General features: G+C 32.1%; 1 long non-coding RNA gene and 1 other non-coding gene across 2 annotated transcripts; both read right to left on the minus strand.

Annotated features, from left to right (window-relative positions):
- Nucleotides 1-3,200: 3,200 nt before the first annotated feature.
- LOC127151326 (uncharacterized) lies at nt 3,201-5,051 on the minus strand. Its single transcript, XR_007824227.1, has 3 exons — nt 4,902-5,051; nt 3,980-4,099; nt 3,201-3,869 (listed from the first exon to the last, which is right to left on the minus strand). It is a non-coding gene; the product is annotated as an uncharacterized LOC127151326 (long non-coding RNA).
- Nucleotides 5,052-6,339: 1,288 nt separating this feature from the next.
- On the minus strand, nt 6,340-14,460 carry LOC103499368 (uncharacterized). Its single transcript, XR_007824006.1, has 3 exons — nt 14,320-14,460; nt 11,454-11,523; nt 6,340-6,488 (listed from the first exon to the last, which is right to left on the minus strand). It is a non-coding gene; the product is annotated as an uncharacterized LOC103499368 (transcript).
- Between the last annotated feature and the right edge of the window lie 4,065 nt (nt 14,461-18,525).

Here is an 18,525-nt window from a genome sequence, read left to right on the forward strand (position 1 = left end):
TTTTTAATAACAATGCTAATTATTATTTTGAAACTAGCAACAAAACTACCATCTGGTCTAACGAGTCATTCCACTAAATTTCAGTAGTTGTACTCCCCTCGCTATAGATATATTTGTTCCATCTGATATAACCATGATTAGTAAGTTAATCCTTCACAGATTGTTTGTAATCTTTGTTGGGTCTAAATACCGTTTTACCCCAGAGATTACATCTTGTTTCTTAAGTCACATCGATCCTCTAATGAACAATTGGTTTAAGGTCCAACCTATAAACCGAATTTATATCAAGTCAATGAGATGGTGGGTCCCCTTGTTCAAGATTTGGATCCAATGCATAAGGGACCAACCTATCTACTAACCCTATAATAGGCAGGAGTGAATTCCATCTTGTACCCTATATTCTCAATTATCCACCCGGTCTTACCCCTAAAATGGGAGCCTTATTGGGCCAATGTTGATGAGTTGCCTTCACCTATGCAGATCTAGTATAATTGAGTGTGAATAGGAGTTCATAGTTAGCTCAAAATTAAGATTAAGTTATCTAGGTTATCAATAGAAAGAAATAGTTGGTTTCAAATAGTAACGATTTTATAACGTAAAACTGATTATTACCATGTCTTTACATGAACGATTTAGGACAACATCGTTTATACTAATCACAAATCAGGATGCATTCCGTAGTGTCCTCATATAAGGTGCCCAACCTTATTTTGTAACGATGCAAGTCTTTATACTAAGCTGAGGTCAATTACTACTAAAAGAAAATAAAAACTTTCTTAACAAAATGAGAAAACAACACTAATTTTAACTGAAAACCTCAAATGCTCATTAAAATTATAAATAAATAAATCTATGTAGAAATAAATCTAAATAAACTCCTAATTCGAGCCCTATCTACTTATAAAGAAAAATAGTCAAAGAATACAAAATGTTGAAATCAAAACAATAACATAAATGCAGAAGCAAAACGTTTCCCTATGGCAAGTCGCGATCATTCTTGCCATTCGTCAGTTTTCCTCTACCTCTACCTCTATCTCTACATTTGCTTGAAAATTTAAACATAGAAAGAGTGAGTGTAGATACATACTCAGTAAGGACCTACTATTAGTCTCGCTAGGTGTCCATTAACTTCCCATTAGAGTCCTGCAAAGAAGTACCCCCAAAACTGACGTGTTTTCGGACACACACAATCTAATGATTCTGTAGGAACATCTCTGGTTTTCGGTGAACTCAAAGGAACACCTAGGACAAAACTAGTCTTCGGTGAACTCGAAAGAACACCTCTGACAAACTGGTCTTCAATGAACCCAAAAGAACACATAGAATAATCGGGCTGTAAGTGACCCCATCGGACCACTCATATACATAATATTTCATGAGACTGGTGATCCCATCGGACCACACAATCATAAAAAGGTGGTGCTCCCGAGGGACACCCATATAGGTATGACCCTAACAGATAAAGTTAACAAAACAACTAATCATTACCATAAATCAGTCATCATCATCAACATAACTCAGTCATACTATCAGTATTCAACATACGTCATCAATACATTATGCATTTTAGCTACATCAATGCATAATAGAGAAATCACATGCAAACTCTTAACTTCAGTACGAGGGTCTAGTATAAGAATCTCTTACCTCGAGATTAGCTTAACCAAATTATCCTAACAATCACGGTCAAGCGTTCCAAATAATCAAATCCTAAACAGTAAAGGGAGAAAATAAGTAAGTTCAATAACTTAACAGTTGCTTAAAGATCCAAAAATCCATTTAATTCAACTTACCCAAAATTGAGGTAGAATTCAAATTCAACCTTAATTGGGAAAAAATCAAAGCTCTCAGTTACTTCAATAAATTCTAACCAAGCCTTCATAAAATTATAATCCAACTTAAATGAAATTCCATCTTAAAAATCTAAAATTAAATTATTTAATGTTCAAAATCAATATATGTTGGGCATACCTAAAACCCAATCAAAACTTACCAAAACTTACCAAAACATAGGTGAAAAAATGACTAAAACATAGGCTAGCGGCTTGACTTAAGGAAAACGGCTCGGGTGGCTTAGAGAAAGCGACAAGGCGGCTCGAGGAGGATGGCGACTCACGTGCGCTTGGATGATAGCTTGGAGTTCGTGTGCGGCTTAGCTCTAAGGAGATCCGTTCGACAAGATGGTTGATAGCTCGGATGAAAAGAAAAATCAGCTCGGATTGCTAATGGCTTGCACGCGCGATCGGCTCTCCAAACGATGTTGATGGAGAGCGACGCGTGGCCGATCAGAGATGGACGACGTGTGACATTGGACTGACAGAGGAGATGGAGAACGCAAGACACGATGATCGGCAACTGTATAGATGGTACGGTGTTGACTGGAAGCTAAAGGATGCGGTAGAGACTCGAAGAAAACCCGAATGGCAGATGGCTGACGTGCAACGGAGAGATTGACAAAGGCGACTAGGGTTTGTTTGAAGAACAAGATGATGTTTCTATGGTTTATTTGAGGAATAAGAAAATGAATAGTAATGCACGCTCCTCGAGGTCTAATTAAGGAAAATAATAATAATAAAATTATTATTATTATTATTTTTCTCTTTTCCTTATTCTTTTCAAAATAACAAAAACACATTCTCTGTCTTCATTTAATACAAATCAAACCAAATAATTTTATTATCTCTCCTCATTAAATCTTCTCATCACATCATCACATTTATCTTCTTTTTCTCTTCTCCCAAAAATAATATATTAAACCTAATAATTATATTGTCCATAATATAATTATTCTTATCTTCAATAACTTAAATAATTATATACATATATAATTACCTATAATCTCACCAATTAACCAATCGCAAACAACTTAAATCAAATATTTACACACCAAAAATTCCAAATCTCCAAATTAATTAAATATTCTCCCAAAAATATTTAATTAATCCTAATCTCCACAAAAACAAACAAATCTCACCAATTAACTCAAATAACACCCAAAATAAATTCGACATAATTAAAATTACTCCAAGATAATTAAAATTAAAATTACCTTATATTTTGGGGGTTACATATTCATATAGTATAGACTGTTTAGGCTATATACTCGAACTTGATCCATGTTTATGTCTATAAATAAAGTTTAAGTCTACACAATATAGTTTTTGGAACTTAGTTTATTGAATTTAAGATTATAGTATTCATTTTCACTAATAAGTCTTTAATTGAATAGAATAGGATTTTAAATTACAAACTACGAGTTTTAGAATATAAAATCTAACAATTATTTCTTCTTCATCCTCCGATTTCGAATTTTCAATCAACCCTCTATCGTGTTATGCCCAACAAATGATTAGAATCTGAATATTCACCATTTTCTTGAGATCTTCCTTTTCTCATGTTTTTTTCTTCAATAATGGAACTGAAGTTGTCATGAAGTTTTAGTTGGTTGTTTTTCCGATAGAAGCATTCTTGTCCCTTTTTTCCCTTAAACGCTTATACAAAATGAAGGAGGTAACCCATTAGAAAGCAGAAAACATCTTGGTTTGTTGATTAAAATTAGAATTTCAAGTGCACTCTAAATAAAAACAAATGCCAAAAGAACAAGTAGGCATAGTTTGAAATTTAGAAGTGTTTCATGGGTATCCACATTGTCAAAGGTTTCTCCACAAACAAGAGATCTGGACATCATGAACGATGTTGGCATACGATTGGATTTCTAGTTAGGACAACAACGTGCTAGAGGAAGTAGATTATAGGAATAATGAAAGAGAAGAAGGTGAGGATAGGGGAGGAAGGACAAGAAGATGAAAATGAAGAGCGAGGAGAAGAAAAAAAAAAGAAGAGAATGGGGTGGGTTTAGCACACGCTTCCTGACAAGGCAAAGATGATACATATGAAAGTATGTATCGGTAAGGTCGTTAGAATCAAGCATTAATATGTTTTAAAATGAAATGTAACTTGCTAAGGGTAGGATGCTTACCAAGATTTACCTCAGAACAAAGTATTTTCAAATTTATCCTTACTTTTTACCGTATCTCGGTGGTAAGTAGGGGTGTCGAATCCAAGGGAATGTTTGCAAAGAAAATTTCTTGAAATCAAACTTGAAAGAAATGTTGTTAGTAGCAAACGAAAAGCATTGAGGAAAGTATAGAGAACATCAAATTGAACCAAGAATCAAGAGAATTTGAGATGTAAACTCAATTCAAAAAAAAAAAAGTAGAAATTGTCATATGGGGAAAAACGAGGTGATGGGCAATGGGTATTATCCAATTTTTATCATCGAAATAAAATAAGTATGAAATAATTTTTTGCTTTAAAAGAAGATTCTTGATCAAGATTCTTGCAAGATCGACGTGCTTGATTATTGTAAGAGCCTTAATTAAGATTCAAGAATAGAGATAATCACCACAAGCATTTATTGTATTCTTGCAATAACAACTAATGCATAATTCTTGCTCTTGAAGAAAATCAAAGTATCTTTTATACTTTTTAGAAACAAATTACAACCATGATTTAATTGATTTTAATTGTGCACATAAAATTGATGCAATTAAATCATAAATTGCCAAGAAAAATGTGATTTCCCTAAGCGTTAACCAATTTCAAGATTTGACGCGTTCGATTATAAACAAGAAATAAACTGAGTTTTTATGTAGACAAGGATAATCAAATCAATCTTCGTTAATTTTATATGGAATGAGTATCTTGCATACAAATTGGTGAATAAAGAACAAATCCAAAAATTAAATAGCAAATTGTAATTGAAAGAAGGAAATGATCTTGGTACAAGAAAACTAAATATTTCAACCAAAACTTCAAGAAATTCAAAGATCCAATCATGTCAAATTAGAAAAATTACAGGGAAAATTCTCCAAGAATTTGAAAAGCCCATTGCCACTTACCTCTTGATGATTAAGCCCTCCATTGAAAAAAGTTTGTTGGAAATTAATCGAGAGAAGAAAAAAGGCAGAATGGGAGGAGATGGGAGTTTTCAGAAAAATTGAGAGTTTTGAGAGAATTTAGAGTTTATTTCGGTGAATTGATGAAATGATAGTGGATTTATGAAAAATTAAGGGGAAAATGGGTATATATAGAAAATGTTTGGAAATAACCGCTCACAAGGTTCGAACTTGGAACCTCAAGGCCATCCGCACACTTAGATTGACAAAAGAGTTGGTTAATTTTCAGATAGTTGCAAAAGAATAACGAAATTGCCACTAAAATTCTATAAAAAGATAATAAATGAGGCGAACGCGCACGTGCTTCAAATAATTCCAAATTATTTATGCGTTGCATGAGGTTCAAATGCGCACAAAAATATCAAAATAATGAATATATGTATACTATGAATTGAAAATAAGGTACAAATAAATGGGCCAATAATTGTCTCAACACTTTCCGAGGCTTTTAAGGATTAACAAAAGAACTGTCTTTTTGCTATAGTTAAAAAAAAAAAAGAAAATCATGTTTTGCTAATTATCAAAATCTAAAGTGTTGTAATTGATGCCGCTAAGTAAAGTAGGAAGGTATATGAAATTAGGGTGTAATAAGTGATTTAATTTGACTTGATTTTCTAAAAATAACTATATGGGGAAGGAAACGTGTGAAAACCGAAACTAAACCAGAATCAACCTGGAAAATAGGTATGGGAAGAGAGTGATGAGGGCAACGCCACGTTTTTCTAAAATAAAACAAAACTTAGCCTTCCCCTGGGATGGGAACAAACTCACAACTTCAACTATATCCACACATTCCTATACACCAACTTGACCAAAGCAACTTTTGAAGTAAGGAATGATGCTTATTATATATTTTCTTATCAAAATTGTTTTCTTTTTCTCTTTTTTCTTTTTCTTTTTTAGTTTGAACCAAACCCAACAAAAAATATTTCAGTTTTATATTTTTTTAAACCCAAAACAGCCAAACCGACAAAACCTTTCAATTGGTTTAAGCAGTTTTTTGGGGTTTTCCTTCCACTCATATATGAAACAATTGAATACAAACTTACCGACGGATGAATGAGTAATACAATGATTTCAATTCTCAGTATCACTATCAACCTAACCACAATTCTTAAAACATATGTATTAAGAGCTGCTGCAAAAGAGACAAAAAAAAAAAAAAGGATATATAATATACAAACGAAAATGACATGCAAAATTTGCAATTGACATGGGTGAATCTCCCTGCTTGAAGCAAAATTTTTTACAGTAATTGGTTAAGCAAATTCTCGATACAATGGAAGGGAGCTAAGCATTTGGTTTTCTTTCCTAATTGAGCAACAAGTCAGCAATTCATTTCTTTCGATTACAAAAAATGAAACTGGCGTACTAGAACATGGGCATGGATGGGAATATCAATCTTTCAATCTCCTCAATAGCTTGGAAACCCATCGATTAACACATCGCTTTAACGAGTAACCAACAACCACCCCGGCGACAAAGCAAATAGCACATAGCTTTGAACAAGTCCATATTGACACTACTTGCCTGCTCTCGGAAGGGTCATATTAATCATATTAGAACAAATAAGAGAATACTGAACTTTTTATAGTTTCTACTCAATGCAGATGAAAAGAAAAAAAATCACATAAATCAAATTAAATTCAATCTAGCACTTAAATACTCTCGATCCTTATTTTTGTTTTGATATGGTAAACCATCTATATTAAGCTAGAGCGCAGAATTACATCCAAAAAAACAAAAATGCAACAGCCCACAAACCACTATGGTTGTGAAATATTGAAAATAAATGATAGGTACTAAAAAAATTAACCAATGTTTTTAGTTTTATTATTTTTCTGATGAATAATACAATAAGTACAAAGAGGAAGAATAAATAGAATACAATAAAGAGTAAAAAAGGAAAAGATTTAGGAACTAGAGAAAATCTTCCATATTCTTTCCAAAAGTACTATAAGGGCCAAGCCCACTAATTCTAACTTTCTCCCTCAAGTTGGGACGTAAATATCAATGAGGCACAATTTGCTAACACAAAAGTCGAAGTTTGGTTTGAGAAGCCCTTTTGTGAGAACATCAACAACCTGTTGGCTCGAATGAATATATGGAATGCATACGCTCCCACTGTCAAGTCTTTCTTTGATGAAATGACGATAAATCTCAACATGTTTAGTTCTATCATGTTGAACTGGGTTGTTAGCAATACTAATAACGGCTTTATTATTACAAAAAAGCTTCAATGGTGTCTCACATTCCTAATGAAGATCTGACAGGACTTTCTGGAGCCAAATTTCCTCACATATTCCCAAACTCATAGCTCTATATTCGGCCTCAGCGCTACTCCTGGCCACAACACTTTGCTTCTTACTCTTCCAAGTTACAAGATTGCCCCAAACAAAGGTACAATATCCGAAGGTAGAGTTTATGTCAACAATAGATTTCGCCTAATCTGAGTCAGTACATGCCTCAATGGTCTTTCTGTCTGTTTTTCAAAACATCAGCCCTTTACTAGATGTTGTTTTCAAGTATCTCAAAAATTCTATTGACAGCTTCCATGTGTTTCTCATAAGAAGCCTGCATAAACTGGCTGACAACACTTAAGCAAAGGAAATATCAAGACGAGTATGGTATAAGAAAATCAATTTACCCACGAGGCGCTAATATTGTTCTTAATCAACTGGAACTTGATCATTAGAGTTTCCAAGTTTACAGATGAATTCAATAGGAGTATCAACAAGACGAAATCCCAACATACTTGACTGAGCAATGGCGCCTAAAATAGGAGGGTCAGTCTGGCTAGCAATAGGGCCAACTGACTGAGAGGTCCTAGCAGTCTCCCTAACATTCGCCCTGAGTTCTATTGCTCGTTGGAGGAACGTTTGTTACCTCTTGCGGACCGACCGTAGAGTTTCTAACACTAATCCTTGGTGTGCCATTGTTTCTTGCAATGCTCACATATGAGGATTGGTTTCCCACTATTCTTCTCATTATCGTGGTCAAGAATCGAGCTCTAAAGGCAATAGAGTTAGATATATAATTCAAAGGTACATTAGGGAGCAAAGTTACCTTGTTCTTTAAATACATCGGTAGATCAGTCGATTTAGACTCTACCAAGGATGCACCAACTTCAAAAACGACTCTTCTGTAAGTTTGGTTGATCATGGGACCACAAACATATGACTGTCCATAACCGAAGGGTGCCGATGACTCGCCTGCTTCAATCCCCGATCTGTTATGGAGTTGGTCAGCCCCGTTCCGAAAGAAGAAATGTTTTTGTAAAGGGTCGACGAACACATTTGCACTGCTGTACAGATTTGACAGTAGGTTGCTGTCCGACGACGATGGGCAGCGCGTGCGGTGGGGGATGACCGGAAGGGTGAGAGTTGGACAGGCGACGGCACGTAAAAGCGGATGGGATGGACGATGAGATGAACGAACAGCAAAGCATGGGCCCACACGCCTGACAGAGGCAGCGCGTAAGGTGGTTTCTGCCGGACGGTTGGGCGGGCGACGGCGAGGGTTGGCCCATTGGATAGATCAGCGGCGTCTGAATCCTTTGGATTAGTTTTTCCATGGTGGTGTCCACGATGGTGGCGACAGCTTCTCTTTTGGTTTAGGTGTTCCCTAAACTGTTTTCTAGGGTTTCATTGTTGCTTCGCTTTGATACCATTTTAAAAGCAATAAACATGAAACTAAGACTTATATGGAAACCCGAGAATCAGAAGAAAAACCACGATGCTTTTAGTTTTATTATTTTTCTAATGAATAAGATAATAGGTACAAACAGGGAGAATAAATAGAATACAATAAGGAGTAAAAAAAGGAAAAAAAAATTGAAATAGAAAAAATCTTCTATATTCTTTCCAAAAATACTCTAAGGGTCAGGTCCACTAATTCTAAAAAAATCATTGGAAAGACCCAATACAGTGAAGCTTTTCTTTAATCTTCTTATGACACAGGGCAGTTCACTAGATTGGATGTTTTCATAGCTTCTGTGCACTAAAGCGCATCTCTTATGCTTAAGTGCAAGGTGTGGGCTAAGAAGCAAAGACACTGACATGTGAGACGAATACGACACGACATTGACACTGCAACAAATCAATTTCTAAAAAAGTAAAACACGACACTTTAAAGAAACATTATCTTTTTTTTCAAAATAAATATATGTTGTGCACATATTGTGAAATATTACCTTTAAAAACATCACACTAACAACCATACAATACAAATAAAAGAATATATATGTGAATTAAAAACCAAAGGAAACAAAAAAGAAATGGGAGAGAAAGAAACTAAAGTTCCCAACATGAAGTTTGTGTTTAAGAAAGAGGAAAAATCTATTCTTCAAGTGTGCACCTGGGTTGCCTTGATAACACTACAGTTCAAATGCCTTGTTTTAATAATTTTTATTTAAACATTCGCAGGTTGTTGTGTCCTTCACGTGTCTTGCCGTGTCGGAAATAAAATATTTAATAATAAAATAATGGACGCACCAGCTAGCATGTCAGACATGTATTGGCATTTCATGGGTGTCCATGTTTCTTTAAGTGTGGGTAGGCTTTTGCAGAATAGAAGTTAGGGGTGAAATTATCTAATATGATATGTTCAAGACCCATAAGAGACTAAGAGCTCATCCATCCATGGCGGTGGAGTCGGATTAATTCAAAATCATCAAGCTTTTGAATCATGAGAATTCTGACTGGTCTAAGATTTATTTATCTTTTAATTTTTTTTTGTTAAGGGGTGCCTTGCTCCATCAACTATTTTGTTTCTAATTTTTGTAAAATCCTTAAAAAGGAAAACAAAGTTGCTTATAATCTAGCAGCTTTGACATCTTCTTCTGAGTCAGGGTTCTTTCTCCCCTTGTTTTACCCCTATCCACGAAAGGAAGTCGTGGTTGGACATTGGCTTGTTGTGTTGGATTTTATAAATTTATGTCTTACAAGAAAAGACCAAGAGCCTCATATAAAGTTGATGTACTGAACCCAAGCCAAAGTCAAAGACAACCCAAGTGCCGAAATCAAACCCACCTATGAGGATAAACGTCAACCCAAGGAAAAGTTGGTTGACCCCAAGAACCAATTAAGCCAACACTTTAAGGGGTCGATTGAGGCCTAAATGGTCAGCTCCTTAGGGCCCGTTTGATAACGTTTATGTTTCCTGTTTCTGTTTCTCATTTTTTAAGAAACAGATGTGTTTGATAACTATTCTCGTTTATCATTCCTAAATCTTAAGCAACGTTTCCCAAAATTGGGGAAAGTTTGAGAAACTATTTTCATAGGGCCCGTTTGGTAACGTTCTCGTTCCTTGTTTCCTGTTTCTGTTTTTTAAGAAATTAAGGTGTTTGGTAATGTTCCTTATTTCTCGTTCTCAAAAAAAATTGAAACGTTTTCCATTTTAAAAGGAATTATTGAGAACAAGAAAAAGTAGTTTCTTCCGTTCTGTTTCTCAATTATTTCTATTGGTTTCTTTTTCCTTTTTCTCAATTTATTTCTATTTGTTTCCTTTTCTTTTTTTCTCAATTATTTTTATTGATTTTCTTTTCCTTTTTCTCAACTATTTTTATTGGTTTCCTTTTCCAATTTCTCAATTGTCATTATTGGTTTCCTTTTCCCGTTTCCAATTATTTTTTGTTGGTTTCCTTTTCATTTTTCTCAATTATTTTTATTGGTTTCCTTTTCATTTTTCTCAATTATTTTTATTGGTTTCCTTTTCCTCTTATCTCCATTGTCTTCCCCAAATAACTATCATTTTCCTCTTAACTATCCTTTTCCTCTTTCTCTCATCGCCTTCCTCTACATGCCTTCCTCTTCGCCTCTCATCGACTTCCTCTACAATCCGAACTCTTTCTCTTCGTCGAATACATAGTTTTCGCCTAACTCTTCCTCTTTGTCGAATTCATAGCTTTCGTCTTCCTCTTTGCACAGATCTGAATTTTCGTGGTGGGTTTTTCTCTCGTAAAGTTAGTTAAATTTTGTTTTGTTTCTTCTAATTCTAAATATTGAAGACATGATAACTTATTTTCAAAATTAAGGTTACATTTTACCTGTCATAAAATACCAATAAGGTTGTTAAAATTGATGGATTAATAAGTAAGTCGACATCATCTAAGAGAAATGGCCCAAGTAAGAGATGATATTGCCAATCAAATTTGGCAACATTTGAAGGATAGATACAATTTTATATTTATGTTATTATTTTTATTTGTGCACTGGTACTTTTGTATTAAATGAATAAACTTTTGATATTTTACTTTTTATGTTTAATGGATGACATATATTTTTTGTTTAATGTTTAATTGAATTAGATGTGAATAAAATAAACAATAAATCTCAAAGAAAATCAGGAAACAAGAAATCGTTACAAACACATGTTTTGTTTCTATTTCTTTTTTTCAAGAAACAAGAAATAAAAACGGTTATCAAACACATTCATGTTTCTTATTCTAAAAAAATAAGAAATAGGAAATTGGAAACAGTAAACAAGAAATGTTACCGAACGGGCCTATAGTTTCTCCTAATTCTGTTTCCACTTTCTTAAAATTGCTAGTTGACTCCATGGTGTCCTGCATGTTTGCAAACCATTTTTATCCTCAAGTGTTGGATTCTACTCCCAACATTGATGTATGCTTTTTTTTCTTTCTTTAATTAATTTTTTATCTTTATATGGTTTGTATTTCTTAATTTATTTTATTTTTTATTCTATTATTAATTCTTCATATATGTTTAATATTTTTTCCTTTCTTTATTATTTTTCATATTTATATGTTTAAATTAATTTTATATTTTAAATTTTGTTAATACTTAGATTTATGTATTATTTGATTTTTCAAATTTCATGTTCAATTTTAAATTTCTTTTAAACTATTCAATATTAAAATTCAATATTTAGATTTTGTATATTATTTTGATCTTCCAAATTAAAATATTTTATATGTTTATTTAAATATTTTTTAATTTTAAATTTTAAATTTTGCAATGGCATGTTTATATATTATTTTAAATATAAATTTATTATTTTTAATTCCTTCTAAATTAGTTAGAATTTTACATGATAATTTTTTTACTAAAATATTCATTTTGGCTATCTTTAATATTTTACAACCACGACATTTACATAATAATAAAACTAAGTTGAATTTGAATCAATATCATTCAAGACAAATAAATTGAATTAAAAATAATATTTCAAACCAAAATTTAACAACACACCGTTAATAAATCTATTGTATTATAGTTATTAATTTTGCAATGGGATTTACATGTATTTTATAATGTTAATGTTTTATAATTATTTTTTAATTTTTCAATGAATTCTATAAGTATTTTCATTTTTTACCTAATTAAATTATATTAGGATAAATAAAACGAGAAACAAAAAACAAGAAACGATTATCAAACAAATTTATATTTCTGCTTCATATTTTAAAGAGAATAGGAAGCGGGAATGGTTATCAAACATAGTCTGGTTTCTTGTTCTGAGAAAAGAAGAAACAAGGAACCGGAAACAGGCCCTGAGGGGATCAACTAATGCCCTAGTAATTAAGTCTATAAGGATCGATCAAGATTTGGTTGCATCAAACGCATCACAAAACTATGTCCAAAATTATGCAAGAATAGGATATTCTATTGTCTAGGTTAATCACAAAACTGATACTAATCTTTTATTTTTTATTTATTGAAACAACTTTCATGGAGTAAAATTAAAGAGTACATGACCATACAAAAACAAAGTCAAAAAAGGAGCCAATTAAAAGAAATAGCTATACAAGAAAAAAAATAGGATTAATTACAAAAAGTTCTTGAAATTGAAGCCCGGAGAGAAACATGAAATCTAAGGAGGAACCAAACATCAATAGGATCCTTTTCTAATCCTATAAACACTCGATTATTCTGCTCATCCCAAATATCCCACAGAATAGCAGACCCCTTGCAAGCCAGAGAAGACAACCTTGATCAAATGACTAAACTCAACACCACATCAGTGTACCACTTACACATTTTGTAGTCATAATTTGATCACTACTATGCCTATTCACCATTGAACTAGATTTTGGTATCAACATATGGTGTCGTATGTGGAAACAATTCTTGTGCTTTGCTAAGAATTGTCATCTGTTATCACGAGCAATAATCAAATGGTAAAGGATGATGATTCAGAATTCCAATACTAACTTGAAAGTTGTCTGTCTTCATAAAATAATAATAACAATAATAATAATAACTTAAGCGTCATAGTGTGTAGCTCAGCACCACACCAATTCTCAATTTCGCTAGTCATTTCAATGTCTTCGTCTTGATCTTTGTTAAAAAATTTCCCAACCAAGACAACGAGAATCTAATGTTTAAACTTACATAGAGGAAGAACCTTGAGTCTCAATCGGTCTTAAGGGTCATGTCACTCCTCAGCTCACCTCATCTTTGCCTCAAGTTGATCCTTGTTACCTTACCCCATGCCTTTAATGTGGTACGGCCAAGTTCATTTTTCCTCCAGTATATGTCTTGGGTGAAGCAACTTCCTAATGCTTATGTACTTTTGTCTTCGCGTACCCATTTCCCTAAAATGTCTTTTCTTTAAAAGTAAAAAGAAAAAAAACTAGACTTCCATTATGAAAATTATCCTCCTTCTGGAACCATTTGTGCCTAGGATGACGGTCATACTAAAAAAACGCATGAGCAACAAGGGATTTGCCTAGGATGTTGCCTTGTGTAGCAGAATCGACTGTGAGGAAATGAATTGGTCCAAGCTACACAAGGAAAGATCCTAAAGATGTTTCAGAAAAAACTTACTCTTTCAGGAACCATTTTCCTAGGATGTTGCTCCCAATTTGATTTATCTCCGTTTATCATTCGATTCATCTCCATCAAATATCATTGATTGTATTAACTTTGTTAGCTCTAGAAGAGTATAATTTGTTTTCAAGGTTAAAATTACATGTTTAATCGATCCAGAAGCATTTATATATTGATGCTGGAAACTAGAATTAAAGGGCTCAAGTCTATTAGGAGCTCCCCTGCATTAGGATTAGTCATAAATAGTTGATCAAGTTTGATAGATTCAAACCAAAAGGGAAGGGTGTGTTTTGTTTCTTGGCACTCTTTTTCTTCGTTATGGCAACCTAAAAGGGAGAGGGATATCGGAACCTGTCCGGCGGTCGAGTTGTCAAATTGAGACTAGTCTCTTAAAAATTTCAATAAATCCCTTCAACCCTTGTAGTGAATGCAGTAAAATGAAAGAAAATCAAAGGAATTCATAGGCAGGAGGCAGTGCTGTCAGCCCCGACACCAATGAAGGCGTATGAGAGGGTTTAATCCAAAGAGAATGAAGGGAGAGAAGAGAGAGAAGAGAGAGAAGAAAGTACCTGGGAGGTCTATTGGCAAGCAACAAGCGAGAGTGATCGGAAGAAGATAGGGCGGAGGCGATTCCTTCTCCTCCGTTCCTCAAAGCTTCAACTGAAGAAGACGAAATCCCTGATTTCATTTCTTCACAATCTCACAGTCACTACTGAATTAGACGAAGAGACCCAAAACCCCACGTTTAGGTTATAGGGTCGTGAGCTTCACATTTACTCCCAAAATTGACTCCATTTATGGAACGAAGGGGGTTTGGCCAAAATTTTGGGATTGAAAAACTTCTTTTTATTACTTATGTTAAGAAAATTTACGATTAATATTGATGATCGAACATGATCGATCAATGGTCACAACAACCACCGATCATCTTAATTTTCGACTCCATATCATATTGATCCCTGTCTTTGGATCGTCTTGATTGTCAATTATCAATCGTCGGTGATCAATCATCTTAATCGTTGGTGACCTACAACTTTGGATATTAGTATCGTCAAGCGAACATCTTGATCGACGGTGACCAATCATTGTCGTTCATGTCTATTAACAAATGGTCATAACTATGTTCAATGGCAAGCAATCGATTGTCATGATGGTCGACGACCAACCAATAAACATTGGCGACCGTTGATCGTCTTCATCATTGATCAAAGATCATCTTCACAAAATTTTCATACACTCTTTCTCATGGGTTTGAATAGTGAAATAGTATTCAAGTTCATCGATTACATAACCCCTAGTGACTATTGTTGGTCAACCATTGGGTGTCATTTCTGATACCTTTGCCAGCAGCCACCAACCCCGACAACTACTAAAACCTTGAAATTTTAATAAAAATAAATGATATTGTGATCTTAAGATCGCGTTTGGGAGAAGGAAAGAAAAGGATTATATAGTCCTTTCTATATTTGGGACAAGGAATATGGGAGGGAAAAGAATATATCTAATCCCCTTATTCCTTCTTAATTCTTATCTTTTCTTCCTCTCAATCCTCTCTTATTCTTTCTTATTCCTTATCTTTCTTCTTAGGTGTGATATTATTATTATTAAAATAATAATTATTGTTATTATTTTATATTAATAATAATTATTATTATTTTAAATTAAGCAATTTATTATTATTATTATTGTTATTATTAATATTTTTATTATTTTAATACTATATTTCAAAATAGAGTTATACGATATAATTGATGTTTGTCGTTTAACTACATTCGAAAAGAAAAACATTTGTTTCCTATATTTCATTTCGTTTCAGTGCTATTGGTTGGTCACCGCTTTTTTTAATTGATTGTTAACGATACGTAATTTTTCGATATTGTACTTACATCATCAATTTAAAGAAAACATATGTAATTTCTTTCGCACGTAACGCACCAATTAATTTTTTGGCACGGAAAACTTGCATACAAAACGTTCAAAATTAACATCGTATTTACAAAAGCTAATAAAATATGTTTTCCAATAAAAATTTAAAATTTAGGTAAATAAAATATGAATATTTGTATATTTGATTTACAATACGAATTAAAAAAATAATTATTAAATTTTTTAAATCGATTGTTAACGATAACAATTTTTCGATATTGCACTTACAACATCAATTTAAAGAAAATACATGTAATTTATTTCGCACGTAGTGCATCAATTAATTTTTTGGCACGGAAAACTTACGTACAAAACGTTCAAAATTAACACCGTATTTACAAAAGTTAATGAAACATGTTTTCCAATAAAATTTTCAAATGTTGGTAAATAAAATATGAATATTTGTGTATTTGATTTACAATACGAATCTAAAAAATATACATTTGTACGAATTTAAAAAAAATAAAGTTTTTTAAATCGATTGTTAACCATACGCAATTTTTCGATATTGCACTTATAACATCAATTTAAAGAAAATACATGTAGTTTCTTTCACATGTAACGCATGTTAGATTTATTCTTATATATAATATTATTATTAATGTGACCCAATTGCATTATATATTATTTATCTCTTTTGGGCTTATTATTTTATTAGTTTCATTAGGTTAAAAGATGATGTCTGTTTCAACACTATGATTGGTGGTGTCTATAAATAGAACCTTCCTCTCACTACCTCATTAAGTAGTTTATTTTTCCCATCAAAAAACCAAAATTAAGTCCTAAAGGAAGGCAAGTGAGAGAAACATAATTCCTCAAGAAGATTATTCATGAATCAAGGTATGGTGTTCTTTAACTAAATTCAATTTGTAAAATTATCTAGTTCAAAGATCTTGACAATTATTGTTATATAGAATATTAGAATTTTATTGTATAATCATGAAACTAAAATTTACATCAGAGCCTTGATTGAGAACTTGTAATTTTACATGGATGATTAATGATTTGTTTTTATATTTACGTTGCATGTTTTCTTAAATTTAAATCAAGATTCTTTAATTATTGATTTTCATTTGAATTCACTTTTTTTTTCTTTCTTCACATTTTAATTGATCCACCACCGGCCATCAAATCTTAATTGATTATTGATGGTTAAAGTTTCTCATTTATGAAGATTTAATAATTTTAAAGAATTAAGATATTGTTTTTTATATAAATTTCAATTATCTATTTGAAAGGCATGAATTAAATTAATATTCTAATTTGATTAAACGAATTAAAATCTAATAAAGATTAGGATATTGTCGAAAATCTAATTCATTCTAAATCTAATTAAATTTTAGATTTTGATGATTTTAGAAATATTGCATATATTTAGTTTATGTTGAAATTGATCATCATGTGTTAATTATATTTTACGTGTGATGTTTAAAGTACCCACTTATCTCTAAAATTTAAATTATAAAATTAAAATTTTGGAGGATAATATATGAATGTATGAAGTTTTGATGAAATTATTTTATCTAACCGTAAATTATGAGGTAAATCACTTGGAATTATGTTATTCGATAACTATATATTAGGAATAATTTGTTCGTCGCCAAAGTGACCAAATTAGTAAGTTTTATAGATATTTCATTGATAGTGTTTTGCAAATTAAGGAAATAATTATTTGTGATTATTTTAATATGATATCTATATTATGAATAATTTGTTAGTCACCAAAGTGGTCAAATTAATAAGTTTAATAGATATCAAATTAAGGTTAAACTCAATTACTCATATTTATGTGATGATGATGAATTATATTATATTACGAAACATAAAGATGTTATTATGAGTATATTGATTTTCATTATTATAGAACTTCTAAATTGCCCAAAGGTAATTAGTAGTTTTATAATTTTGAATCTTATTGTGATTAATTGGAATTGTTTTATCATGATGCCTATATTATGAACAATTTGTTAGTCACCAAAGTGGCCAAATTGGTAGATCTTTAGACATCAAACTAAAGTTGATTCAATTACTCATGTCCATTTGATGCTAATGAATGAGATAATATTATGAAACATTAATGATTTGTCATGAGTATATTAATTTTCATTATTATAGAACATTTAATTTGTCCAAGGTAATTAGCAGTTTTATAATTTTTGAATCTTATTGTGGTTAATTGAGGTGTTTGGTTAGATATTATTAGTATATCCAAAGATAGCTAATGTATCTAACTTGAGCATTTAAATTACCAATTATATGAAACTAAATCTAGCATCAGTTAAGTGTAAATGTTGTACATTGTTGTGCCTTTCAAAGAAAAACTTCAATGTATAAATTAATAGTTATTTAATATTATCTAAATATATGTCAATATCTTTAAGTTTATTTCTCAAAGCAATTATGTATAAACATATTTATTTTGTAATTGCAGCATCTACTCTTGTTTCTCTTTATTCGCATGCTACATCTATAATAAAGTTTAATGGATTCAATTTCTCTGATTGGTGCGAACAAATCTGATTCCATCTTGGAGTTTTGGATCTTAATTTAGCACTTTTAAGTGAGAAACCTGCTGCAATTACTTCTGCTAGTAGTGATTAGGATAGATCTTTCTATAAAACTTGGGAAAGATCAAATAGATTGAGCTTAATATTTATGCTAATGATTGTAGCAAACACTATTAAGTCCACAATTAAGAAAATTGAAGATGCTAAGGAATTTATGAAATTTGTGGAAAAATGTTCTTAGTCAGAGTCGGCTAACAAGTCACTTGCTGGAACACTTATGAGTACTTTGACCAACATCAAGTTTGATGGTTCTCAAATACATGAGCATATCCTTGAAATGAC

The sequence above is a fragment of the Cucumis melo genome, chromosome 10 (assembly GCF_025177605.1).
Source record: "Cucumis melo cultivar AY chromosome 10, USDA_Cmelo_AY_1.0, whole genome shotgun sequence".
NCBI lineage: Eukaryota > Viridiplantae > Streptophyta > Magnoliopsida > Cucurbitales > Cucurbitaceae > Cucumis > Cucumis melo.